The 26,959-nt window shown below is 41.0% G+C and overlaps 1 protein-coding gene and 1 pseudogene across 4 annotated transcripts in view; one reads left to right on the forward strand and one right to left on the reverse strand.

Annotated features, from left to right (window-relative positions):
- The window catches only part of Dclk2 (doublecortin like kinase 2), a 122,579-nt gene that overhangs the window by 60,321 nt on the left and 35,299 nt on the right, over positions 1-26,959 (reverse strand). The gene's annotated exons all lie outside the window — the stretch shown is intronic.
- On the forward strand, positions 26,099-26,571 carry LOC101980285 (annotated as a pseudogene).

Genomic DNA, 26,959 nt, shown 5'->3' on the forward strand with positions numbered 1-26,959 from the left:
ATAACTGTAAATTTGCTGCTACTGTTATAAATCACCTGCACAGACACACCATGGCACATGTACACCCACATATGCATAGATGACCATCCACATAAAAATATATTTAAAAAATTAAAGAAAAATGAGTAAGGGCTGGTGGCTTTGTGGAGAAAACAAGCTCCAGCACCCAAACTTCATATTCTGAAAGACAAACTTCCCTCCACTCTCTTCTTAGTTTTTACTTATGATCCAACCAGGAGGACAGGTTAGAGCTAAGTCCAAAGCAAGCAGGAAAATAATGTGCTGTAGAAAAATAAGGTTTTTGTTTCTGCAGCTCTATTTATTTTCACAGGACAAAATGCCAAAAATTTCATTTCTGAACCAGTATAAATCCTATGAGAAAAGCAGCGAGAGAAAAAAGTCTCCCCAGTACAGTCTTAGTGAATAAAAGTTTCGATTTCAGAAGGAAAACACAGTACACCACTCGCTCAAATTATTCATGGCCACATTTTAAAAAGCAAAGCTGATGTTGGCTGGGGCAAATCCCCATTTAGAAGGCACCTGCTCTCGACATACAGCGAAAGCTTGCTCTCCTAACACACAGCAGGTACATAAGTCATTAGAGAAAGGCTGGAAGTGAGACATCCAACAGTTTGTTCCTGTTTCTCAGGGTTCACACCAAAACGCAAATACCACTGCAATTACTTCCGTTTACTTAGGCACACTACCCTTATTTATGTAGAACCTCAAAATTAAGTTAGGAAATATTTCTGCTTAATTTATACACTAATTTAGGGTTAAAATGACAGGAAACAATGCCACAGACCTCGAGATAAGATAATTTGGTCTCGTCTACTTTGGATCCCCCTTTAACAAGTAGAAATACATCAAAGTAAAAGTGTGTTCCATTGCTTTCCCCCGGTCCTCATACTGCTCGATCACCCCCACTCTACCTCCTTCCTTCACCTCCTTCAGGAAAACATTACTAAACATTTGGCATGTACCCTTCCTTCTAAGTTAAGTTTGTAGACCTCCTAGTAAAAATTATGTGTGTCCACAGACTTCCAAAAGCATCATTTAGGACTTTTTAAAAATTCCCTGTAAGTTATGCCATGTTGAATGTATCACCCAGCAACTTGACGGTTTAACTGTGTTGATTCTGAAATCTAAACAGGTCTTACTTTTTTACATTCCCTTGGTGCATCCCTAAAGTTTGTTTTTTTTTTTTTTTGGTTTTTAGAAGATTGCCATTCTACAATCTACATAAATAATTTTAATTTAAAAAGCCAATTCTACATAGTCTTCTGGTCCTTTCAAAAATGTCTGTTTTCTCAGAATGTTTTCTTAAATTTATAGATATTTTAATGATCAAGTTCTAATATGCAAATGAAGATTCAAACAAAAAAAAAATCAATCCATTCTTTGCCCACAGACTTCATATCTCCAACTGTCAATTAGGAAGATGTAGCAAATGCTTGACATTTAGGTCCAGAGATGTAGGCAAAATTGTTATTCCAAAGAGCAAGGTTTCCTGATAGAAAGGAGTATCACAACTCAGGGGGAATTTTTAATAATTAAAACCTTGAAATATTCTTAAAAGAGCTATATCTAACTTGGCGGGGGAGGGGTCTGCAAGAGTACTTAACTAATTCCTTAAAATAGGTCCTTGAAAAAGGCAAAGCAAAGGAAGAAAACACAGAATCCTAAGGGATGCATTCTGCACCATAACACAAGATGGGGTCTGAAGGCACAGCAAACTTGTTTCATGAAGGATGCATAAAAGGAATCCCTCCCTGAAGAATTCTGCATGCTGAGAAACACTGATGGATTGTGTGCCTACAGACTTTCTTATCTTTTTCTTGCATCCAGAGACATGATATTCGTTCAAAGAAACATCTACTTATTTTTTGCAAGTCTCCAGGGCTGTCAATTAAACTGGCACTGGGACCAGCAAGTAAGGGAAGTTGTCTGTAAGCATTTATCATCAAGTTATATGCCTTGCTTGAGGAGCCAGCTGTCTTAAATAACCATCCCCTCCCTGGGGCCACAAGTCTGGGCAAGAATGCTACTCATGTCAGAAACTCATGTCATAAGATTAGATTTGAATGGGGAAGCAAAGGAAATTTAGTCTCTTTTCTCCAGCTGGGATTGATTAGTCCTTTCCCAACAAGGAGACTGTTATTTAGCTTGAAAAGAGGAGCCTCCTTCCTTCCTGGATATTTTCCAATCCGTCTTGGCACCCGAATGACTCAGAACACCAGCCCCAACACAGCCCTAATGCCTCTCAGGCTCTCTCTAGGAAGATGCTTTGCTATGTTATTTCTCTGTCACAATGAGAAGCTGCCCTTGAATTCTAATGTGACACGGCAATCTGGGCTCTGGGCAGGAAGCTCAGGCCAACCAGAATATCAAGGACGGAGGCTTGGGCAGGTCAGCGTGTCTTGCAAGAATACAGGATCAGTGTAGCATGCAACACATGGAGACAGAGTCTGTCTTTCCTATTATTGAATCTGGAGCATCTAAGTGCAGACTTGGGGCAGACATACAAACTGGATGAGTAGATGAAGTACACCTTCGCAGGCAGGAGGCTCCTGCCTGGTTCTCTCAGTTTAGAGGATTAGACTCATGGAAAGCCGCTTTCAATACTAAAACGGAGTTGGTTGTGAAGAGCTACCTACTACAGCAGAAAGTCAATGTGATGAGATCACAGAAGGAAGGCAAGGCACCATAGTTTCAAGCATCTGAACACTGTCAGGTTTCCAGATAACAGCCAATGTTATTTGTCAAAAAAAAAAACAAAAAAAAAAAACTGCATCTACTTCTTACCGAGGTTCACTTAAGTAGTGGTTCTCAACCTTCCTAATTCTGCGACCCTTTAAAACAGTTTCTCATGCTGTGGTGATCCCAACCATATTATTTTATTGCAACTTCATAACTGTAAATTTGCTGCTACTGTTATAAATCATAATGTAAATATCGGATATATAACGCACATCCCCAAAGAGTCGTGACCCACAGGTTGAGAACCACTATCTAAAGTAACTTAATGAAACAATCTGACCTAAATAGAAGCCCAGCTTAGATCTCAGCGACAGGAGTGCTATGCACAGGAAGAAAATGCTAAGAGAATAGGAAAAGGGCAGATGTACCTAGAGAGGGAAAAGCTTTCTTCAATGAAGAGACACAACTATTTCCACCCTGCTACAATATGAAGATACCAAAATGGGTCCTGTTGAGTGCAACTAATTTCTTAAACACTCACACAACTCAACTACACAAACTCATTAAGACTAAAGATGAAATTGTCACAAATATGAGATATGTGAAGTTTTAACCTCATCCAGTCCCTTGTTCCTATTTCTCAAATGTACTACCCTAGGTGGCTGGAGTCCCAACTTGACACTAGAGAAATACTAGTTTCATTCCCCTCCAGCCACAGAGAAGAACCAACTTGGACAACAGGAAACTGACTCTTCCTTTACATAGAAAACAACTGCTGCTTTTGACCAATAGAGTACAGTTTTCTGTCTTCCCAGTTCTCGAACGGAACCAGGAAGGTCAGTGTTTTCACAGATAACGGCCTTTGTTTGGATCACACCTTCCTGTTAAAAACCATCTCATTAGCAGAGGAACTTGATATACAAAATTTGTAATGTATTTTTTTAATATGTTATCTCCACCATTTCATGGTTTACTCACAAAAGTCGCATTCTGACACGACTCTCCTCCCCTTTCAAGGGAAGACTCGGGTCTCCTCCTACTACTACAGAACATAACTATATACGCACAAAATGAACCCCCAAAGCAGTCCCTGTGTTCTGACACACACGAACAGTGTGTGTGTGTGTGTGTGTGTGTGTGTGTGGTGTGTGTGTGTGTGTGTGCCAGAGCTGGCACCAACATTAAGAAGAATTAGAGTTATGGCATGCAAAAACAAGCCTGTCCTGGATTCTTCAAGCTTGGAAGATTCCTTTGGGGAAGTAAAATGTATAACAAAGATTTCCTGCAGCACGTTAGACAGACTCCTTGGCTCTGTGAGCATGTACAGTCAGTGTCCGTCTGGAGTCTAGGAAGGAAGAACTTTTTTCAGCACGGTGGTGGCTGTGATTCTTGGGGCTTGCTTTTGATATACCCACCTTGTTGCCTTCAGTACAGCGGGATTTATAATCATGCCAAATTCATACAATCTCTACAACAGTTTGGCAGTCTTTTCCTCTTAAATCATCAAAAGCATTGTGGGATAAATAATTTGAATATCACTCCCATCTCTGCCTTGATACCTCCCTACTGCTCCTTTTGTTTGAGCTGGCTTGGTTTCCACTCCTCTTGACCTCATCCAGCCGAGGCACTCCTATTAAAATTCATGACGTTCTCCTTGGTGCAAGTGTCTGATTGCAGCTGTCAGTTTCCCAGCCCAAGGATTTTCATACTGCCTGCGAGGACAATACAAGGCACTCACTGCTAAGGAAGTAGGTCAAACTCAATTTTTCTATTTCAGTTCTGCTGCCAAAAGCAAACTTCCTTCTAGAAAATCACATCCTTCTGGGTAGGATCAGCACTTCAAACGGGGTGAAGAGATGTTTCTGTCCCACACCAGAGGGAGCTGCCATTGCATTGCCACACAGTTCACCTCAGTCCTCTAGTGACCTTAATTGCATCACTGATGACACTCTGAAAGAGCAGACTTTCTTGCTCTTTCTATTATTATGCTTCACAGACACTGAGACACTGGAGAAACTGGACCACAATAAACACAAACTGAGGACAGGGCATTTTACTTCAAAAGGATTCTTATGGTCCAAAAGTGCACGGTTTGAATGTTGAGATTGTTCTTTCATCCTATGCTACCACTGCAGAAAAAGGCAGGAGAGTGGAAACCAAGACTGTCCTGTGAAGTACTGTGAAGTCTTGATCTATTTTCCCCAAGCCCAATCTTCTCCCTCCTCCTCATTTCTATGACAGGAAAGTGTAGAAGCAGGTTAAGAAACATGACAGAACACCTTGGATACTGCAAAATGTGTCTTACCAGGAAAAAGTGGGGAAAAGCTTTTTTTTTAAGGTGTCTGCATTAGTTACTTTTGAACAAAATATTAAAATAAAAACTTTTAAAAAGGACAGATTATTTGGCTCACAGGTTCACTGGGCTCAGCCTAGAATTGCCTGGCCCACAGTGCATGGGAAGGTCATCAAAGTAGCAGGAGAAAGGATGGCAGAGCAGACCATTCTGTTCATGGCAGACAGACAGTAGGCAGAGAAAAAGAAGACAGGAAGTAGAGAAGACAAGATATAACCCCAAGGAAACATTCCTCTAACTAGACCCTATCTCTGACACTTACCAATACTGCTGTCATGACTTTATCAAGAGATCCACTGGTTCAGAGATCAATGACTTCTCCCAAGCCAATGAGATGGTCACTCAGTCCCCAATACATACAGGACAGTTCATACAGGACATTCTAGCCTGACCACCAAAGGCTCAGGGTCGCATCATAATCTAAACTGCATTTAGCCCATCTACAAGGGTCTTCAGTTCTAACACTGTTCATAAGTTAAAGTCCAAAGTCTCCTCTGGGACTCATGGTAAACTATGAGTTCCTATAAAAATCAAAACCAAATTACAGACTTCCAAGATACAGTCATAGAGTAAGCATTGCTATTGCACAAGGAGTATTGGGGTGGGGGCATAGGGGTGACAAGTAGAACCAAAGCAAGACTGAAACCTGCTGGGGTCAAAATGAAATTCTGTAACTTCATATCCACTACAGTGGCATGTGATGATATGATGCAAACTTGCTATTTGCAACTCACATGATTCCCTGTCTCCTGGGCTGGTTCCACTTGCTGCCGGGGGCTTTCCTCAATAGTCTCTACCCTAGCCTCTTCAACTTTCTGAGACTCTGCTGTAGCTCAATCTTAAAGCTTCACACATCCATCACCCTCAGAGGCTGCTTGTAAGGGTCCTGACTTTGACATATACTGCCTGGCTTCAGGTTTCCTTTGAAATCTTGTAGAAAAGTCCATGACTCTATGCCTCTTTCATTTCTCATGACTACAAAACAACATCATATGACCAATTCCAAAGTCTGCTGACAGCTCATTAGCGGTCAGAACCATTGATCCAAAACTAAAGGGGTTTCTCAGTGAATGAAAGCATTTCTCTCTGTGTTGTCCTGTGTGAACGAGGCCATCTTGAAAGTCTTTCTCTAATATTCTTTCAAATTAGTTAAAAACATTTATACCCCAGGTCTATGATAGGTGAGATCCAGATGATTTGTAAGATGACTTAAAGCATCTTTGCTATTGTACTGATACAAAGTAACTGGCTTCTGTGTGTGCACATACACCTGTGTGTTCATGTTGTACAGGTTCTTGCACAGATGTGTGGAGGCCAGAGGTCAATGAAGAGTGTCTTCCACCAAATTTTTTGAGACAAGCTCTCTCATGAAGTCTGAAATCATCATTGGTAATGGCAGTTTCAGAGGCCATGGGAGCTGCAACAGGTGACAACTAGTATTCAGATGTCAATCCACGGGAGGAATGATTCTTTGCTGGAGGAGAATCCCATCTAGGCAAGGCCTGTGGGACCACTGACTCTAGAAACTGCTGTTCCTGTCTGTAATTTCACATGTGCAAAAGCAACTATGGTGTCTCCCCAACACCTCCATTGTAATGTAATCTCATGTGATGAGTATATGTAATCTCATAATTATATCTCGATCTTATTGGTACATATATCCATGGGTGGTTACGAAGATGACTTCTCACTAATCTGTATAATTTTGATATATAGAAAATATACTAGGATATGCTTCATAACTAGAGGTATTAACCCATGAGGACTATAAAACATGTAAAAACCTGATTTGTTCCTTTTACTCCAACTACACACAATTAGCTCATTTTCATCTCAGAGCAAGTTCAAACTAGACAATATTTCTGTAAATGAATAAGTTAAAAAAATTAAATATATGCACAAGGTCAGAGTTGTAGATGTCTAACCAAGGTTATTTACACAAAACAACCTAAAAAATCATGCCAATTATTCTCTTTTCTGATAGCTCAATTTTATGAAAAATACTTGTTTTTACATTGATTTACTCCAAACTTACAGTATAACAAAGTACTGATAAAGCAGGTTTCAGAAATAACAGGTCAGGGGACGTTAATTTGGTCTCTATTTTGCATCTACATTTTGCTGGAAATGTGGCTAGGTAATCTAGTTTCATAATATTTCAGTTAAAAATTCTCTCTAGGGGAAACAAAGGTATCAAACCAAGTAATCTCCAGAGAGTCTAAGCGCAGTGTACTGTTTCATTGTCCCAAGTCGAAAGGAACCCACTTGTCATCTATGAACCGAGAGTATTTTCATTCCAATCCTCCCTTATTGTTCCTAGCCTAACTTCTCATTTTTTTTAGTTTATCGTAAACTGGTTGGAGCTCGACTTTCCTCACGGTGTGAGGGCTCAGGAATCATCACAACATCACCATTCTCTCTTCACTCACTCAGCACCTCCACTACATTTCCAAAGCTTATTCTTCCTTGTTTCTTGTTTTATTCTTTCTTGTATTATTGGTAGTTAAATTTGAATTACAGATAATATACTACTTTGTTTTAGTGTAAATGTCTTATTAAAATAAAATTTTCCTGAGGCTGCCTCTATAGGTTGAGTCCTTATTTAATGAATTGCAACCTAACTCAGTAATCAGTTAAAAATTCAGAATAAACTAAAACCCAAAGCTAACAAGTGAGAATTGTTTAAGAACCATTTTTTTTCAGCACTGATAGGAGGGGAAGGTGCTCAGAGCATGAAGTATCATTGCCAACCAATACACTTATAACTACTGAGAGTTCATGAAAGCCTATTGCAGTTCTAGGATCTCAACAGTGGCCACACATGAGGAGGCATGGTTCTCCCCTCCTGTCTTAGACTATAATCTAATAGTAGCACTGTATAGAATGGGAAAACCCAGGAAAGTGTAGGCTTTCCCACACATGTATTAGATTTTGTTAACAAAAATTAAACTCTGTTAAAGTTTAAGTGGGAAAATAACAAATTGGTGCAGTATCAGAAGGCAGGCGCCAACTATTTCTCTCTAATTTTACATAAAATCTTCCATGACTATCAGATACATCGAAAGTCTCTTTTACATTGATTTGTATGCCTATAATGTGAGTTTGTCCTTATAAGTCAAGGGCACTGCAAACAACCCAAGGAGTTATAGCTGTAGACTAATGCCAAGCTTTCTCTCTTCAGATGGAATACATCATTTTTGGGGAACTATTCCCCTTGAAATCAGAAAGTATTTCCAATTGTCTTTAACTGATGGTGGAGCACAATTTACCCCCTGAACATGAAAGGGAATTCACTGAACCCCACCCCAGTAATATGCCTCCCATGAGAATAATATACCCACTGAGCTACTCTTTAATCAGAGGCGATTTTACATGATCACAGTCCTCATTAAGCAGTGTACACCCACCATTTATCACCACGACAAGACAAGAAAGGATTCTGAAAGGGGGGTGGCGGCAAATTGCTGCTATTCAGAGGGGTCTAGAAGCAGAAGGACAGCCCGGAGGATATCTCCTCCAGCATTGTACTGGGGCAGTGCCCTTTTCACAGTGGGGCACAAAGACTCCAGGGAGTAGAGGGCTTTTCATCCTTGCTTTGAGTGCTCCAGTTGCAAACTCAGATGAAATATGCATTAACATTTCAGCTTATGTGAGCTTTGTTACATAAAGAATATGGAAAACTGTGTGCTCATCACATGAGGGGGCTTCCAGAATTTCACCTCTTAGGGAAAAGACACCCTACACTCTCCGTAGGCAAACATATTGGCAAGGGACAAGCAAAACTTTGGTGGGATTTTAAAATAAACTGTGTTAGTATTATAATCTAAATTCTCTCCAAGAGCTAGAATCCTAATTCAGATACCTCATATGCCAACTAATTAAAAATAAAGGCAAGCAGTTCTGAAAATATACCCAAATCGTCATTTCTAAGTAAGAGATCCACAAATCTAACATCCCAAGATTTAACATTTGTCCTGTTTTTTATTGTTGTTGTTGTTTTGCTTGTTTAATTTACGGGCCAATTCTTGCTCTCTGAAAATGTGTTTTCTCTTTTAAGCAACTTTCACAATCCCTGCTGTGAAACAGTTACTATGTACTCAGGCTAATAACACACAGTGTGCAGCTGCCTATAGCAACAGCCATAGCTGACATACTGCACATTCAAAGCCAGTTTTTTGTAATTGGGGCAAAGTCTCCAATCTAACCCTTTTTGTAGGAAGACAAATTTATAAAAGAAAACATCCTTAGGCAAGCCAATCAACAGTTATTGTACGTAAAATTACCACCCAATTCCCAGGAAACATGCATGGCATGTCTAACAGCTGCCACATCTATAAGACAGAAATAGTGTTGTATATTCAAGACAGACAAAGAGCAAAAGAAACCACAGAATCAGGCATAGTGCAATGATCATTTTCATTTAATCATAAACCCAACCCACAGTTGTTATTAAGCAAAGTATCTTTAAATATTGAAGTTCCTTCTGTGTAAGTCCAGTCCATCACTACAGACAAGGGTAACATTCATGCCTTCAGGGACTCTCCCCTAAAGGTTACAAATTGATGTGTCTCAGGATAGACAAACTCATTTCTTAGCTATAAAATCAAGAGGTTATTCATGTAAACCCAAATAAGTGTTTTCATAAATCAGTGTGATCAAAATCTTTGAAAGGAAACAGGGAACAATAAGAAGCTTAAAACAGTGACAAAGAGTAACGGAAATTCTGTTTCCTCTTTGTAATGTTCTGCACCTTAAAAATCTATCTTTAACATTCAAAGAAACAAGTTACAGTTCAGCCCTTGGCAAGTCACAAGCAGACTTCTAAGACCTTTTTTCTTTTCCTTTCTTTCTTTCTTTCTTTTTTTTTTTTTTTGAGACAGTATCACTATACAGCCTTGGCTGGCCAGGAATTTGCTACATGACAAGGTTGCCCCTGAACTCATAGGGATCCACTTGCCTATGCCTGCCAAGTGTTTGGATTAAAGTCATGTGCCATAAAACCCAGGCAAACTTCAAATCTTTAAGCAGTATGTAGATTCAACAGATTCGCTTATATTTTATATAGTTATAAAGAGTATCCAGAATTGCAGCAATGTACTGATGAGATAAAGGTTTTAATTTGGGGAGTGTGTTGTGGCTTTGGGGGAAAGGCCTTAAGAGGATATATGTACTAAAAAGGAGCGTTCCTCAGAAAAGAGGTTTCTACCATGGCTACAGAGTTTTGTTGTTTTGTTTTTTTTCAAATGATGCCACAAAACCCTAAACCATGCAGGCTGGTTCAGGCACATGGCCAAGCATCTGCATTTCATAAGTGATCAAAATCTCTCCCAGGTGATCCCAGTTTGCAGCTGGGGTTAAGAGAAATAGACATTACACTACAACTTCCAAGGCAAAACTGAAGGTCACCTTGATCCTCCTGGCACAAAAATAAAGAGATGTCAAAATAAAACATGTTGGAAGGTAGCTTGAAAATGTTAAATAAAAATTCCAAGGTCACTGTTTTTAGACGGGGCTCCAGCAGACTAGAGCAAAATTTAAAATGGAGTCCCTTGTGCTAAAGTTTCATTATCATTTAGCTGAAACTTAGCCATCTAAACACCAAGGAAATCAGGTTAGAGAGAGGAAGCAACCAAAATTTCCAACAGGCTAATTTCATAACAGACATGAGGATAAAGTTCCCACTATCTTCATCCTTTGAAAAGAAAGTGACCTGATGTTCACCAATAAGTCATTTTCCAGTTGTTCTCTCTCCCTACCCTACCTGACAAGTAAAGTAACTTGGAAATGACCAGTCCACCCATTTTTGTTTTCTTCCGTCAACCTATTTGCATAAACCCATCCTCCTCTGCTGCGGTCACTGGAACACAATTCTGCTCTATGGAGTGAAGTGTTGCCTAAATCTAGAATGAAAGAAAAAGCTAAATATGATCGAACTGTTCTATCTGAGTCCCAAGTAATTCAAAAATTACTATGTTATATAAACAACAAAAAGACAGGAATAGAAGATGAAGGCATGCAGGAAGTCATGCATGTCGAAAATGCTCATGATTCTGCTCAAGCCTGACTGGGCCTGGGAAGGAATATCATAGGCCCATGAGCATCTGGAAGAAAGATTCAGATTTGTCTCAGGTCATTGTCACCTCCCATCCTCTTAAAGATTAGCCAGACACAAGCATCTGGTGGGTTATATTATTCCCTTTTCATTTAGGTGCTCTGGAAGTCAGCTCTAAAAGAATAGTTCCACAAATTTCAATCTCTTGTCTCCCACTTTCTCATCCCCTTGTAAACTGCCTATGCAGTAAAAATACAAACAGAAACACATTTCTGGACAGTGTGCACAACTGTGCAAACTTACATGTATATATTATCTGGAGGCCTTCCTGAAACACATCTCTGGATAGTGTGAGTTGTGCAAATGTTTATGTGTATAATGATCTCGCTTCCTTCCTGAAACACATCTCTGGACAGCGTATGCATCTGTGCAAGCATGTATGTGTATATGATCTGGCTTCCTTCCCTCACAAACTGTTAATATATCTGAAAGCCAAACTGATTCCCGAGAACTTTTGTGAGTTACTGTATTGAATTATAGGGTGTCATTCCGTCTTTTATCAGTTTCATGTCTCATAAATTATCTGGTATAATCTAAAGAAGTGGGAACCATGTTAGGCCTCTGGGAACCAAAAAATTTGTATTTTGTTTCTTTGTAATGCACATCCTAGATATATTACCCTGAGCAGGCAGCGCAGACGTACAACTAGCTCTTGAGGGAACACCTATTGAGTAGCTCCACAGACTGCAGATTCACCAGTACCCATTTATTTTTCTAATTTATAGAGGCCAGCTGGAACTGCAAATAGAAAGCATATTTATTACTGTTTTACAAGACCCCCATGAGTTAACAGATAGCCTACATCAATGCAATTCCATGTTGATTTACATCACAAAAGGGAAGCCTCCTACTTGAACTTAAACTAAGTTTTCTACACACCGACTGACAATTTTTTTTGTCTATTCACAATCTCCATAAAGTTCAAAGCAATCAGATGTTTTAACAAAACTGTTCTGTTCCTTTTCCTTATCTGCTTTTACTGAAAACTGTTTGAACTCTCTCAGTGATATACATCACACACATGCACACGCACACACACACACACACACACACACACACACACACACACACAAATGTGACTGACCGATATTTTTAAAGTCAGTACAGAATAGAATAATGGGGGTGGGTTTTGGAGTCAGGAGTCTCCACTAAGTCTCAATTGCTGAGTCTTAATTATCTCACTAATAAACTGAAGGTAATAGAAGGTACTTTCTGCTTTGTTTTGTTTTTAAAATATGGCTTTGCTGTGTGCCTTGTGCTTTGAATTGACCATTCTCTTACCTCATCTTTCAAAGTGAGGTAATTCTATGTATATTCCACTATACCTGGCATAGGTTCATATTTCTTAAGTTCTTGTCATAAATTACCAAATAACACAAAGTTCCTAATACCCTGGGGTATTGGGACTGTTCTTGTCCCTCCTTTCTGAACAAAGTATAATGGGAACAAACTTTCAGAATAGCGGGGGGAAGTCTGCCAAACTGTAGTTTTAACAAAACACAGACAGGACGCCATTTTTGGCTTCATCCCAACTTACTATGAAACCAAACACTCATTTATTAGCTTTTTAATACTCCCATTTCCTCAGCCACACAACAGATACTCCTATAGAAGCAGAGTTAGTTATTTGACCTCCACATTTGGGGTATTTAACTGACCAAAGATATGGAGAATCTGATGAGATAAAAATTTACTGGTGTCCTTGGGACCTCTCATGACCCATTCAATTTAGCTTCGTGTAGTTGGGGAAGGCCGCTTTTCTTCAGTGAAGAATTCCATTGCATCACTGCACACCACAAAAGCTCTGCTCAGGAGAGCTCATGACACTTCATCTCTTCACAGCTCACCACACACTGGGGCATTGCCAGTGGCCATGCCTTCAAAGTAACGTCACTGTGACAGCTTCCCAGGTGAGGGAGCAAGGGGAATTAAGTATCTAAGAGTAGGTGATGAGCCAAAGAAGCAACTCTTTGGGACACAGAAAAGAAAGAAGTGCTACAGACAAATACGCCTTGAATTATGTGAGCAGAGTATGAGGTGCTTGGAGGCTGAGCTGGTGTGGCTGACAGCTCTCGGCAGCTCCGCAACTCCTCTCTACCCCAGACAGTCTTCTGCTAGCTAGTGCACAGGATGTAAATAGCTCTCCTTCCTCATCAATGTCACTCATCTGCTTGCTTTGTTAATTCCTCCTTGTGCAAAATGGTACTTGGTGTCTTCAGATTCGTGCTCCAACCTCATTGGTTCTCTCATTCTACTGCCCAACCTCCCACATGCTGTGCCCTTCATCACTCTTCTGAACTACCTGCAGTTTATGCCCCATCTAGTTATTCTTTTGCTTAGAATAGTTTTATACAATGACATAATTTAACACATTCTTCAAGACACCCCTTACATGTCACTTTTCTTGTGCAGAATTAGTCACTAACACTTCAGTCATTCTTTCAACAAATAGCTATTCAACATCTCTCTCTCTCTCTCTCTCTCTCTCTCTCTCTCTCTCTCTCTCTCTCTCTCTCTCTGCTAGGTACTGTATTTTAGTTTCATCTGAAAATCCCATAAAAACATACATGTATCTCTTGCCAAAAGTTTAAAATACAAACTCCAAAACATTTTTAATGCCAGGATAATGCCAGAATGTGAAATTTCACTCATGACTTCATGTGACAAGTCAGATAAAATGTAGGTACATTCCAAGTGTAGCCAGAATTTCAGGCTATATACATAGTATATATGAAATCAGTCAGACTAGGCTTGTATCCCACTCAAGATATCTCATTATATATAAACAAATATTCAAAATATTGAGGAAAATATCAGAAATCTGAAACACTTCTGGTCTCAAGTATTTTAGACAAAGTATATTCATCCTCTATATCACAGAAATTATCACAGTGCTCAGCAGACATTAGGTGTTCAATAAATGCATATGTTTTTGCAAACTAAAATAAGGGCAAGAACATCTCAGGTATCACAATGGCTTGTGCCCTTTGTCAACCCTACCTGACTAATATTCTTTGCTATGTATCTTATTAATGTAAACATTAGTTTGTATTAACTAGTGACTATACCTAAAAGTTTCTCCTTTGACAACTGCTACAGTTTGCATCTCACATGTTGCTTATAACCCAAAGGTCCTCCTGATGAGTTCACGACCCCCAGTGAGGTGCTGCAAGGAGAAGGTGGACTTTGAGAGGTGAAGCCTGAAGGAAGATCTTCAAGTCATGGCGTTGGGGGCACAGAGGTCCTTATGCTCACAGAGAAGAACTAAGAAAACCAGGAATGTTAATCACACAGGGGTATCTACCCAATGGAGGAGATAAAATCAAGTTCCTGAATTCCACCCAGAGAGCTCAGAGTAGAGGCTGTAAAAGCCCTGGTGACCTTTTTGCTCACCCTAACTTCCCAAGATGATTATTCCAGACTCTTCCCTCCCTACACCACTACCCACCCCTAGGGAGATGTCACATGCACTTTATAGCCTGCTAACCTCTATGCTATAGCTCAGAGACCACACTAGATTTTAGGCCTTCTAGGCCTTCAAGCTATAAAGCCCACCCTCAGGGTCACAGGTACTTTGTGGAAGAGTTTCTATGTAGTCACACTTAAGCGTTATTGTGCACCTGGAATTGGACTGATAGAACCGATTGTTGCCTGGGAACCTTTTCTCAAATTGTACCATGTTTTAAATATGCTGACAATGAACTGTCTAGCATTAGACTTCCTGAAGTCTGATTCAGGTTGACAAAGTCAATGTGCACTGAGTTTTCATTCTTATCTCTTTGACTGGTTGGTTTCCCTATGTGACACCTGCAGGGTTCTGGCAACAATTTAAGTAAATTTCTCAGGTACAGACTTCTGATGTGCTGTGCTGCCTCATGAACTGGCCCAAAAGAGATAAGATCAGTTGATCATGAACTGGAATCTCAAAAAGTTAATTAACTAAAATGATGAGCCCAAATTAATCTCCCCTCTTTTTATTTTTTAACATTTATTTTATTGCTTCTTTGGGAATTTCACATCACACACCCTAATCTCATCCACTTTTTTTTGGTTTTTCGAGACAGGGTTTCCCTGTGGTTTTGGAGCCTGTTCTGGACTAGCTCTTGTAGACCAGGCTGGTCTCAAACTCACAGAGATCCGCCTGCCTCTGCCTCCCAAGTGCTGGGATTAAAGGCGTGCGCCACCACCGCCCGGCTTTCTCATCCACTTCTCAGTTCCTCTAGATCCACCTTTCACCCTTGTAGTATCCCTCAAACAAAGGAAAATTCAAAAATAATAAAAATATTTTTAAAACAAAATACCCCCCCCCCTCTTTTGGTTTTTAGAGACAGGGATTCTCTGTAGCTTTGGAGCCTGTCCTGGAACTAGCTCTTGTAGACCAGGCTAGCCTTGAACTCACAGAGATTCACCTGCCTCTGTCTTCCAAGTGCTGGGATTAAAGTGATGGAGGAAGGTCATTGGTTAAAAAAATAAAGAAACTGCTTGGCTGGCCCTCATAGGTTAAAGCATAGCTGGGAGGAGTAGACAGAGTGGAATGCTGGGAGGAAGAGGAAGTGAGCTCAGACTCGACAGCTCTCCTCTCGGGGGCAGACGCCTCAGAGAGACACCATGCCTCGCTCCCGGGCAGACAGACACGATTGAGCTCCAACCCAGGATGGACGTAGGCTAGAATCTTCCTGGTAAGACTGGTGCTCACAGATTATTAGAGACGGATTGATCGGGATGTCAGAATTAGTCAGTAGGGGCTGGAGCTGGGGGGCCAGGCAGTGTTTGGATGGGTGCAGTTTGTGTGTTGTTATTCCGGGGCGTAGGCTAGCAGGCAGCCAGGGTGCTGGGGACGCAGCCCCCGCTGCTCCTAATACTACATTAAAGGCTTGTGCTACCACTGCCTAGCAACTCTTCTTTTTTTAAAGATTTGTTTTATTTATTTTTATTTTATGTGTATGGGTAGTTTGCTGGTGTGTGTGTGTGTGTGTGTGTGTGTGTGCCACATGCATGCAATGCCCACATGAAGAGTCCAAGAATAAGAATATAGAAATGTAGATTCCAGAAATAAAAATGTATAAATAAAGAAATACAGAGTTGTAAACCTAGGGGAATGAGACCAGGCTGTCAGCCGCTTTCTTGGAAGCCTGAGGATTAACTATTCACAGTGGGTTACTTTGCTTTACAAATGTTTATAAGACTGAAACATCCCTCTGCAAACTGAGGGTCAGCTCTGCAAACTGAGAATTAGCCCTAAGATAACACCCCGGCCACCCATGATCAACAACGGGTATGAGCTGAATTAACCTTTAGAGGGTGAGATGTATGTAACTTTTAGGCTATGTGCTGTCCCTGCTACATGAAACTGGCAGCATTAGTGTAGCGTGCAGAGCATTGGTAAATACCATCAGGGAGTGCTGGAGAGAAACAAAGACCCAAAATAAAACTAAAAACCCTGTTACTGGAAACTGCAGAGAAAGGCAATTTGTGTCTAAGTTTTTCCTCAAGATTGTAAAGATTCTTTTGTTATTGCCTAATGCTTGTTTCTTCTTGCTATAAACAGGGTGAGTTCAGAAAGTGTCCTTTGCCAAAGCCTTATAAGTCCATCTCTGGCTGTGATGTCAGCTAGCTGATAAGCGTTTTGTGCCCCCATGGAGATTTATGTTTTTAATTTTAATTTTTTTCCTGGAATAAAGTTTGCATCTGGTTTACTAGACTTCAGTAGTCTGTCCCTATCTTTTAACAACCCCTGAGGACCATACAGAGGCCATCAGATGTTCTGGAACTGGAATTACAGATGGTTGTGAACCACCACGTGGATGCTCTGAGTTGAACACCAGTCCTCTGGAAGAACAGTCAGGGTTCTCAACAGCTGGGCCAAATCTCCAGTACAGCTGTCTTCTTCTTAAACTTATTATCTGGAGTATTTGTTACAGGGACTGAAAGTGGATAAACAGAGTAAAGAGTCATACAGATACAATGTAATAACTAAGGAAGAACCCTACTCTCTATGGTGGTTTGCGTTTGGATTGAAACAACCATGGGAAATACTTCACAGATCCCTGTTGCATATGGAAGTCAAGTAGCCTACTGCTGAGTTAGCCCTGGAGCCCTCTTTTACATGCTTATAGGCACATGATAGTAAAATTAGTTTCTTTTTTTAAATTAAAACCAGAAAACTAAATAAAACCCAAAATTTCATATAAAAATTCAAATTGGATCTGACATTTACACTTCTTTGTATGTATAATGATGCATCTAGAACTCAAGATTCACTGTAAACTGGAGTTTACTAGTCTGACCCTGAGCTCTGTCCACTTCAAAGTAAGCTCCTTATGAAAACAGACTCCCAGCACCCACCTAGCAGCTCACAACCATCTTTAACTCCAGTTTCAGGGGATCTTATCCTCTCTCCTGGCCTCTGAGGGCAACACACACACATGGTTTATGACATTCATGCAGGCCAAACATTAAATACAGCATTTTAAATACTGGAATACTTTCTCCTTGGGAACCCTCCCTCTCTGATCAGTCCAGAGTAATCTTTGACCAGCACTGATGGACCAGCACTGTTTCCAGTTATACAGCTTGATTCTAAAATTAGGGTTGCCTGTGTTCATCTGAAGATGACTAGAGAGACGAGAGCTGAAACCACAGCTGCTGAGATGCTGTTGATATGCTGCCAGGAGGCACTGGTGGAAGTGAAAAGCAAGGAAATACACTGAGTCTTGATGACAAAGGCTGATGGGTGGGCCCTCAAAGGTAGCTGATAGACCAGGACCCAGCAGTAGCCATCAGATGACTCCATTTTCCACTCAGCAGTTTGTACCGTTTTCTGGTTTGTATTTTTTCTAGCAATTGTCCTAACAGAGACTTAATAGGTGCATAGGAGTTTGCCAAGGGGGAGAATTATGCAGAGGCAGGTGTGAGGGCTGGCAGGCTGGACACCATGGTTATGGGACCTGATTAGGTACTGGCAGTTTCTCCTTGCCTTCGGAGTGGCACAGCAGGCCCATTACCATTTAGCTTTGGTCTCTCAAAAGTGGTTCACCTCCTAACACCAGTTCCTGCCTCCCCATCCTCCACAGAGAACACACAGCACTGGGGGCTTCTGAATGACTGCCAAGTGTTCCGGGAAGCCTTTGCCTGGACCTCCTCCAGTTCCCTGTCGTTCCTTCTCCAACTGCTGTCTTACTCATCTAAGCCCTTTTTAAAGGGTTCCCAACCTGTGAAAGCATGGGGTGGGGGTGCCTCAGTAAAATGAGTCACACTTTTGTCCCTATAACACTTAAGCTGCCTAAAGCAATTCGCAGACTTATGATTCCCCTTTCTCCCTGACAGACAGATAATATTGGTCTTACTTTTGTTTTATTTAAAGCACCATTTCAAATATCCAAACACAAGCAATGCAAGAGTCTAAGTGAAAGAGCAAGGCTTTTATTATTACTCTGAGAAGAAGTATTTTCAGCAGTATTAACTATTAATTGTGTCATCACCAGGCTCACCATTGTCTGCTATGGTAGGAATTCATTGTACAAGATCAGTAGTTATTGGGCTTTCAGCATCTCTATTCTGCACATTACTTTTTAAAAGAAATGTTTTACATCACAAGTATGCTCTTATTCCATGTTGCTTTTTAACTAAAAGCAGGACCCTGAAGGTTCATAGAAACAAAATTGTGTGTGTGTGCGCACGCATTTGCTGGATTTTTTTTGTTATTAACAGGCTCTCTCGCTCTCCTCTCTCTCTCTCTCTCTCTTTCTCTCTCTCTCTCTCCATATGTATATACATATTCCTGGCTGTCCACAAACCCGCTATGTAGACAAGACTGGCCTTCAACTTATAGAGATGCACCCATCTCTGTCTCCTGGGTGCCACCACACCTGTTTCTTTTCCCTTATTCTTGCAAAGTCAATAAACATTGCTTTTCATTCTAATACTTTCCCATAGTCTGATGAACAATTTGTTTCATGAATTCAATGCTACAAATCTTGTGAGACGAATGCACTGCTTTACAAAACATTAGCTTTATGCAGAGCATCTCATCATCTGTCCACTTTGATAAGGGCCATGTTTGATTCATATCGACAATTACTAGTAAACCAGACACAGTGGGGCAAGCCTCTGAGCATCATTGCATGGATGCTGATGCAGAAAGAACCTTCAACTCACAAGTTCAATACTAATCTAGCAATAACAGAAAAGCAAATATCACAGCAAAATCTAACAAGAACTCTACAATCTTATCTAGAAACACACTTTGTATTTTAACCTTCCTGGGGAACTAAATAAAGCAATCAACATACTACTTCCTATATTTCTAAACAAATCCATCCAGTGGTCCTTATGTACAAAAGAATGCCAGGACCATAGGGAAGGCAGTAGCCTCCAAAGCAGCAAAGTGGTCTACACTTTGGGCCATCCAAACATGCAAAGTGAAGCTCTTAAAATAACTTTACCCAGATGCCTCTTCAGGCTATGAATCCTTCACTCCAATGTGAATTCTTTATGTGAGTTGCCATTTTCAGAAAGGTTGTAGAAATGAGGTACACAATGTTTTCCCTCCTCCTACATAGCTTGGGTATTTTGTGAGATATACAAGGATAAACAATTCCTTTGGGAAGTTTTGTTTTTTTTTTTTTTCCATGTTAGAGAGTCCTGCTGAAATGAGAACAAAATAAGATAAGAAAAAACCACCAGGAGACCTAACCACCAAATATCTCTGGGACTGCTGATGACAAGCAGGGCAGTAGGTGCTGAGTTTGCCAATCCTATCCTGGAAGGCAGGGCCAGAGGCCGGAGCCAGGAAGGCTGTGCAGCAACAATGCTGCTGCTGGGAATGGGAGGAGTGGAGAAGGAGGGGGAGCTTGGCAGCTCAGTTTCCAAATGGGACTCTACAGAACACAGAGAAATTTACAGCTCATTATTGGCCAGTGGTTCACCAAACAACAGAGGCCAAGATGAAAGCAAATGGCTGAGTCTGTTAACTATAATTTTCCCGTACTTTGGAGGTATTTTAAGTAAGAGATGGAAGGAAATAGCCCTGAATAATGTGCCCAGAATTGCTATTGCCCAAAAGGGGCATTAGCCCTGCATAAACAGAAGCATCAGGCTCAAGGGGAATGACCCACAAAATTCACCTCAGTATTTTTGAAATGATAAATGCTACATTTATCAGGTACAAACATAGTGTTGAATTAAAAGTATTACAGTATAATAGTTCACTTAAGAGATGCCCCAAGAGGCAAGCCCTATCAATCCCATCTTGTAGATGAAGAGGGCAACCACCTTCAGTTCATAGAAAAAAAGAGATTCCGATGACTAAATGCAGCACAGAGACATCACCCAGGCTAGGCTTCAAATGCTTGCAGTGCAGCGTCTCCTCTTCATCAAGAAAGAAAGGTGCCTACTGCCTAGCATTCTTGGTGTTGGAGGTTACTCTATGCAGTGCTGGAGAAGCAACAGAATTGTCAATACACCCAGCTATAATTAGTGACCTACATGATATACTGATGCAATAGTGGTTCCAATGTTATGAGAGTAACCAACCACTTTAAAAACATAGATTTAAGGCTCACTGCATGAGATGCAACCCATACCAGACACTGTCAAAGTGGCCAAGACATTGAGAATAGATACATTCTGGGCCTTGGGGGAAAACCTACCACTATTATTCTGCTAAAGGAACATAGCAGTAAAATGGTCTTACTGACATATTGTTATACCCATAGATCAGTGTATCACTCACTCCTCATCAGAAAAGCTGCTTCTCCTTACAGTAGATGGTGAGCAACATGGAAATCCACAACTAGACAATGTGCAGAGAGACTTTGGGGCACTTTGTCTTAAATCGGATGATGATTTAAATCCCACCCCCAGGGATCTACGTAGAAGAGGACATAGAAAGATCTTAAGAGCCAGAGGTGGTGGATAACTCCAAAGCAACAGTGTCTTTCAGACACAACAGTCTTGATGCACATGTGGGATTGCCTATACAAGCCTATACAAGACCTGCAGAAGTTCAAACAAAATCCCAGTATGAAGAAAGGGAAATAGACACACATTCTAACCCTAACTAAGGAGCTGTTTGCATTTGATACCTACTGTCAGAGAAAATCAAATTTCACCAATGGATATCTTTGGGTTTATAAATCACACTCCAGGGCAGATCTATGCTCAGAAGAAGTAGTTGGGCCCAACACAAAATGAATTCCATGTTTCTGTGTGCTTTTTGTTTTTACTTTTTTTTCTGTCTTTTTGGGTTTTTATTGTTTGGTTGGATTTATATTTTTTGAGCGAGAGAAAAAAAATATGTAGTTGGGTATGTATGGAAGTAGGGAGGAGTTGAAAAAGAGAAAGAATATGATTAAAATACCTTGCATAAAATTATTTTAAAGCCAATGAATACAAAAAATAAAATTTCAATTGTTAAAAAAAAAGGAAGGAAGCTACATTGACCTTTCTGCATCAGGGAAAACATGCACGACAGCATATATAAAATGTTCTCAGGGCTGGAAGATGGCTCCATAGATAAAGTACTTGATGTGCAACTACAAAGGCTTGAGTTTTGATTCTGAGAACCCAAATAATTACTGAGGAGGATGCCTCTGTAAACCCAGCAAGTCTATGGCAAAATGAGAGGCAGAACACAAGAATAACTCATAGGCATACTTAGTTGTGAACAAGAGACCTCCATTCACACTCATCTCAAAGGAAAATGCAAAGAGATACTGGGGGTCCTCTGACTTTTACCCATGCACATCAGTAAGTGCACATTTACAATATAATCACATGTGTGCACTGTAATGTGCAATGTGCACACAACACACACACAAACACGCACATCCCCTCTCTCACATTCTCCACATGCCATTATCCTTTGTCTTTGAATCTCAAGCACATTTTGTTAAATTTCTCACTAAACACTGGGCAGTGAAAGTTCTATTGTTTTTGAGAAGTCAATATATATAGACTCATGAACAAACAACTGTGGTTTTTGTCAAAATGTCTTTGTCAAGTGCTCTCTGAGAAATAATCACCAAGTTGAATTGAAAACTGTGCAAGCTTGGCAACTGAATTCAATCCTCAGAACTGACAAAAATGGAGAAGGAACTGACTCCACAACACTGCCTTCTGACTATGACATCCCAAACACATCACACACCTACACACGTGCATACATGCACATTTACACACACAACCCACAATTAGAAAAAAACTTAAGAGATATATTTTAAAATGCAATGTTTTGTTTGGTCTGTAATGTGAATTTTAGGGGAGAATGTTAGACAATTCGTTAGCACTCTGAGAGTCTCTGGGTCACTTCATCTCTATCTCCAGTCAGCCTGCAAGGGCTGGTATAGAATTGGTGTATTAGATACAATTCAAAGACCAAGAATAAGTGGCATTCACGGGGACAAAGGAAAATGTGTCCGTGCTCCACGAGAACAGAGGCTTTTATGTTGTGACACAGCACATATCTGCCAAGCGACTCCAAGTTAGTATTCATAAAACATTTTACTCCACAGACCACAAACTAGAATGCCTCCACCCAAGCCTGGGATCTTAAGTCACTTGCCAAAATGAACACTGAAATAAAAATTTGCCAAGTCCTCTCCAGATTGCTGTCTGTTCCCTCTTTGAACTTTCTGGCTTAAGGGACACACTTTCATCCAGTGTTCTCAGACCACCTTCTGACATCTAAACACTGGCTCAGTTCAATACATACAAAGAAATAGTCCTGTTTCCTCCCCAAGTCTGTTCACACAAGGCATGCTTGTAAAAGTTCTATGGCCAACTATTACATAAATGGAAGGAATACTAAATATGAAAATAAAGGTGTTCAATGGAAACTAACTTAAATGATTAAGGGAAAGTCCAAAAAAGCCAAATTACTGAAATCATATACTATTAAGTTAAATGCTACAAGGCATATCAAACTTGAGAGAAAGGCTCTAATAAGCACAATGCTGAGTATGCACTCTATAGCTGAGCTGTATGCCCAGAGCAAAAGGTATATTTGTCTTACAGCTTCAAAGGTTCTTGTTCAACATCAAGCAGCCCCGTTGGTTTGGGACTTTGAGGAAGGCAGCACGTGGCAGGGACTTGTGACAAAGCAAACTGCTGACTACACAGTCCATGAAGCAGAGAGGAGAGGAAAGACTTGGTTCTTTAATCCCTTAGGAGGGCATGCCCCTGTGACTTTAGGGATTTCTATAAGGCCCTATCTCTAAAATGTTCCACTGTCTCCCACTATGCTACCCTGGAAAACGAAGCATTTAAGACATGGACTTTTAGGGGACACGTGCAAAGCATAAGACCTCACAATGGGTGTAATGATGGGTTCTTTATTTAGGGGGACTCACAGATCACAGTGCTCTGCAGGAACAGGTAACAGGAACCAAATCCAGCAGCCAGATGAGAGAGAGGAGAGGGGAGGAGAAGGGGGAAGAGGGAAGGAGAAGGGGAGAAGGGAAAGGGAGGAGGAGAGGGGGGAAGAAAGGGAAGGACGGGGAGAGGGGAAGGGGGAGGAGAGGGGGGGAAGACAGGGGAGGAGAGGGGGGAAGGAAAAGGGGAAGAGAGGGGAAGGAAGGGAAGAAAAGAGGGGAGGAGAGAAGGGAGAGAGCACAAGCAAGCTTGTGCCTTTTTGGTTCTCAAGGCCACGCCCAACCTAAGGGCCATTGGCTGAAGGAGGTTCCCCAGCACCAATTAGTTAAAGGTTTGCTGTATAGGTATGAGAACCCAAGCTGAGATCCCAACATTCAGGTAGATGCTGGGCATACCAACTAAGACAGCCTAAATGGCAAACTCTACCAGGGTTCAGTGGGGACCCTGTCTCAAAACACAACGTAGGGAACAATAAATGAAGATACTCGAGTCAACCTCTTGTCTCAAAGCATGCACACAGACATAAGCACACCCTCAAAGTGAACATGTATAAGAACATTCACCCCTGTACACTGCCTGTATCAGTTCAACGCGTAAGGCAACTTTCCACTAAGTATAGGCACTTTACTTACACCCCAGTTTCTACAACAGACATTGTGAGGAGGCTGCTTTATGTGGGATGGTACCAGTTATGGTGATGTCAGCATGTGGAACTAGTGAGCACATGGCGTGGAGAGGATGATAGGAATTCCCTGGATCAGGCTCAAAAGAATGCCAAAGGCTTGTCATTTGTCCTAATTAGGGTTACTATTGCTGCGATAAAACACCATGACCAAAGAGCCAGTTGAGGAGGAAAGGGCTTATTTGGCTTATACTTCCACCACTATTCACCACTGAAGGAAGTCTGCACAGAAACTCAAACAGGGCAGGAACCTGAAGGCAGGAGCTGATGCAGAGGCCTGCTTACTGGCTTGCTCAGCTTACAAGAACCCAGGACCATCAGTTTAGGATGGGATCACGCAGAATGGGCTGAACCCATCCCCAACAATCATTAATTAATGTCCTACGAGCTTGCATAGGATCCAATCTTATGGAGACCCTTTTTAAAATTTAATCTCACATGACTTTAGCTTATTTCAAGCTGACGTAAAACTATCCAGCACACAGTGGTATAAATTCAGAGACTTTGACTAACTCTGACCATTTAGCTAAAACCACTGTGTGCAGTTCAACTGCAGCTTCCTTGTCCCAAATGTTGACACTGTATATACAAACTATCAATCTCAGCTTCCTCCTTCCAAGAGAGCTAAGGTTGAACCAGAGACTGAATTTCTAAAACCTTCTAGGCAAGACTGAGACTAGTCCTTGAACTAGATTTGAGCATTAATTACGTAAATTGCACTTTTCTCCCATAAATCTTAGCATTTCAAGTGAACAACTACTTTGGCTAGTCAATGTAGTGATTTGATCTCTGAATAAGCAGAGGCTCAAATGGCAAACATAAGAAACAACAGCAAAAATGGATTTGCCGACAGTTGGCTTCAAAAGGAAACAGTTAAAATAACAGCAGCCTAGTGGGCAGCTGGCAGCCTTGGAGGCTCTTACTACTATTCTCTTCTCAGGTAAGGACACAGGCACAGTGAGCTAAACCACTTGCCCACAATTACAAGCCTCCAACTACAATTCCAAGGCTTGTTCTCTTGTTGGAACTCACCTGCTGCCTGCCAGTGCACCCTGTGGCAGAGCATGGGACCAGCAGGAACCAAGGTACCATGGAGACGGGACTATCTGCAGAAGCATTCCCTGCATCTTTGCTTCTCTGCCTTCAGCATTTCCTTCCAAGGCTCTATTCAGGAAAAACCTTACTGAGAAGTCAAGAGTTTCAGTTTTCCTTACCAACTCTGCTGCTTTATTTTTGTCAATTCAAAGTTCACTAAATTTACAAACCACATTTTAGGGACTCTGACTTCTAACACCTTAAATCCATCCATTGCCAAATACTCAACTAATACATTAGTTCCTCTGGGGTTTGGATCTTTGTTTTTGTTTACATGGTACTGGACTAAACCCTGGGCCTCACACATGCCAGGTAATGACTTTACCGCCGAGCTATATATTCTCTGATTGAGTCTGGCTCCTGGTAACTCAATTACAGATTCCATAAGCAAAATGCCTGAAGCCAATGTGATGTCAACAAATGCCAGCGGAAACTGATTTTAATTTAGAACACAAGGAAAACAAATGTAGAAAATTATCATGCTAAATAGTAAAGAAACAAAAACCAGGCATGCAGACACTTGGCTGCTTCCTTCTGAATGAGAAGGGTGAAGTGCACTAACAACCATCACGTACTATACCTCAGAAAAGGACAGTTGGGGTCACCTTAAATCACCCAACCATTATCCCTGTGTGACAGTTCAGACAACATCACTTCACACGCTGTTAATTATATGCAGGATGATGACAGATGTGCTCCTTGAAACTATGTACAGATCTAAACAGGGAGTCAGGCAGCTGCGGGAGAGTCATAAAGAATACATGGCAGTATAAGAAATTACAGAGAGCCTTTCTGCTGGGAACCAGCTGCTCGCTGTCGAAATGGGCAAGTTCATGAAACCTGGGAAAGTGGTGCTCATCCTGGCTGGATGCTACTTGGGACGCAAAGCCGTCATCGTGAAGAACATTGATGATGGCACCTCAGACCGCCCTTACAGCCATGCCCTGGTGGCTGGAGTTGACCGCTATCCCCAAAAAGTGACGGCTGCCATGGGCAAGAAGAAAGTCACTAAGAGATCCAAGATCAAGTCCTTTGTGAAGGTTTATAACTACAACCACCTGATGCCCACAAGGTACTCTGTGGACATCCCCTTGGACAAAACTGTTGTCAACAAGGATGTCTTTAGGGACCCAGCCCTAAAACGCAAGGTAAGGCGGGAAGCCAAGGTCAAATTTGAGGAACAATACAAGATAGGGAAGAACAAATGGTTTTTCCAGAAGCTTCGCTTTTAGGTATATTTTTGTTTACATCATTAAAAGTTTAAAAAAAACAAAAAAAAGAAAAGAAAGAAATTACAGAGAAACTAAACTAAATAATTATTCCACTCGCAACAGCAGGTGCATCACCATTTTTGCTAACAAAAGAAAAATTCACACATTTCACAAACCTGTTAAAAAAAAATCTGAAACAGTTTAACCTAACCTAGTATAATTTATTTGACACATAGATCTTTCCTGAAGGGGTCTGAAGCATTTACAACACCAAACACTAAATCTCAAGCTTCAAACTGAGCCCATTTGGTGTGTTATTAGCAAAGTTGTATGGCTCGCCAGAACTACCATGCTCCAGGGCATGAAATTATGCTGCACTAGTGAGGAAAGATTTCTTGTCTTTAAAAACAAAGTTAAACCACACACACACACAC

Source organism: Microtus ochrogaster, chromosome 1, assembly GCF_000317375.1.
Source record: "Microtus ochrogaster isolate Prairie Vole_2 chromosome 1, MicOch1.0, whole genome shotgun sequence".
Taxonomy (NCBI): domain Eukaryota; kingdom Metazoa; phylum Chordata; class Mammalia; order Rodentia; family Cricetidae; genus Microtus; species Microtus ochrogaster.